Raw genomic sequence first — 2,263 nt, 5'->3', positions numbered from 1 at the left:
CAGGGCTGTGTTTGGGTACCGGGTCTGTGTTTGGGGTACCCAGGGCTGTGTTTGGGTACCGGGGCTGTGTTTGGGGTGCTCAGGGCTGTGTTTGGGGTACCCAGGGCTGTGTTTGGGGTGCTCAGGGCTGTGTTTGGGGTGCTCAGGGCTGTGTTTTGGGTACCGGGGCTGTGTTTGGGGTGCTCAGGGCTGTGTTTGGGTACCGGGGCTGTGTTTGGGGTACCCAGGGCTGTGTTTGGGGTACCCGGGGCTGTGTTTGGGTACCGGGGCTGTGTTTGGGTGCTCAGGGCTGTGTTTGGGTACCGGGGCTGTGTTTGGGTGCTCAGGGCTGTGTTTGGGTACCGGGGCTGTGTTTGGGGTGCTCAGGGCTGTTTTTGGGGTACCGGGGCTGTGTTTTTGGGGTACCGGGGCTGTGTTTTTGGGGTACCGGGGCTGTGTTTTGGGTACCGGTGTGTGTCTGGGGGGGGGGGGGGGGGGATTGATGCTGGGTCCCTTCGTGCGTGCCCTGCTCCGAGCCGTGCCCGCAGGAGCTCAGCCGGGAGCTGCCCCGGGCCGTGGTGCGGGAGCTCCGCGGCGACTCCAGCAACGTCCCGCGGCTCCTGGCGGATGCCTACGAGGTGAGGGGGGGGGGGGCACCCTTGGGTGGGGGGGGGGGATGGGGGGATGGGTGCTGACACCCCAGGGTGCTCCCTCCCCCCACCCCAGGCTCTCGCGTCCACCGTGGAGCTCAAGCACTCGCCGCTGCCCCCCAACATCAGCCTCAGCTTCGAGTCCCACTGCGGGGGTGCCCCCGCTCCCCCCCGGCCCCACGGCGGCCTCTGCAGCGGTGTTCGAGTCAATCAGGAGGTGGGGCACGGGGGGGGGGCATGGGGATGGACGGGGATGTACAGGGTATGGGGACATGGTGGGACGTGGGGATAGGGGACATGGGAACATGGGGATGTGAGGATATGGGGTATGGGGACATGGTGGGACGTGGGGATGGGGACATGGGGATGTGAGGATATGGGGTATGGGGATATGGTGGGACATGGGGATGTGAGGATATGGGGTATGGGGACATGGTGGGACATGGGGATGTGAGGATATGGGGTATGGGGACATGGTGGGACGTGGGGATGGGGACATGGGGATGTGAGGATATGGGGTATGGGGATATGGTGGGACATGGGGATGTGAGGATATGGGGTATGGGGACATGGTGGGACATGGGGATGTGAGGATATGGGGTATGGGGATATGGTGGGACGTGGGGATGGGGGACATGGAAATGGGAACATGGGGATGTGAGGATATGGGGTATGGGGACATGGTGGGACGTGGGGATGGGGGACATGGGGATGTGAGGATATGGGGTATGGGGACATGGTGGGACGTGGGGATGGGGGACATGGGGATGTGAGGATATGGGGTATGGGGATATGGTGGGACGTGGGGATGGGGGACATGGGAACATGGGGATGTGAGGATATGGGGTATGGGGACATGGTGGGACGTGGGGATGGGGGACATGGAAATGGGAACATGGGGATGTGAGGATATGGGGTATGGGGATACGGTGGGACGTGGGGATAGGGGACATGGGAACTGGGAACATGGGGATGTGAGGATATGGGGGTATGGGAATATGGGACATAGGGATATGGGGGTATGATGATAAGGGATATGGGGATATGGGACATGGGGATACGGAGGCCTGGGGTTCATGGGGATATGGGACGTGAGGACATTGGGGGACATTGGGATGTGGGGGGATATGGGGAAGTAATGGAGGATGTGGGGACACTGGGACAGGTATGGGGGATCATGTGTCCTTATGTCCCCATATCCACATGTTCCATATCCCATATCATAATATCCCATACCCCAATGTCCTATATCCCATTATCCCATATCCCAATATCCCATATCGCGATATCCCAAATCGCGATGTCCCATATCGCGATATGCAATGTCCCATATCGCGATATCCCAAATCGCGATGTCCCATATCGCGATATGCAATGTCCCATATCGCGATATCCCAAATCGCGATATCCCAAATCGCGATGTCCCATATCGCGATACCCCATGTCGTGTCCCGCTCCCCCCCCCAGGTGACGTTCACGGTCCGGGCTCGCGCCGCCTCGTGCCCTCTCCCGCGCAGGCGCGTGACGCTGCGCGTGCCGGGCCTCCAGGGGGCGCTGCAGCTGGAGCTGGGCGCGCGCTGCCCGTGCCCCGGCGCCCCCCGGCGGGAGCGAGACCCCGCGCGCCACGGAGGGAA

At 61.8% G+C, this 2,263-nt stretch overlaps 1 long non-coding RNA gene across 1 annotated transcript; it reads left to right on the top strand.

Annotated features, from left to right (window-relative positions):
• The first annotated feature begins 480 nt into the window (after positions 1-480).
• On the top strand, positions 481-2,254 carry LOC130596286 (uncharacterized). Its single transcript, XR_008971499.1, has 3 exons — positions 481-617; positions 706-846; positions 2,097-2,254. It is a non-coding gene; the product is annotated as an uncharacterized LOC130596286 (long non-coding RNA).
• Positions 2,255-2,263: the final 9 nt, after the last annotated feature.

The sequence above is a fragment of the Pezoporus wallicus genome, unplaced genomic scaffold (assembly GCF_028554395.1).
Source record: "Pezoporus wallicus isolate ANWC-B61680 ecotype Strahan unplaced genomic scaffold, APGP_CSIRO_Pwel_v1 contig_14012, whole genome shotgun sequence".
NCBI lineage: Eukaryota > Metazoa > Chordata > Aves > Psittaciformes > Psittacidae > Pezoporus > Pezoporus wallicus.
This window is presented reverse-complemented; position numbering and strand designations above follow the sequence as displayed.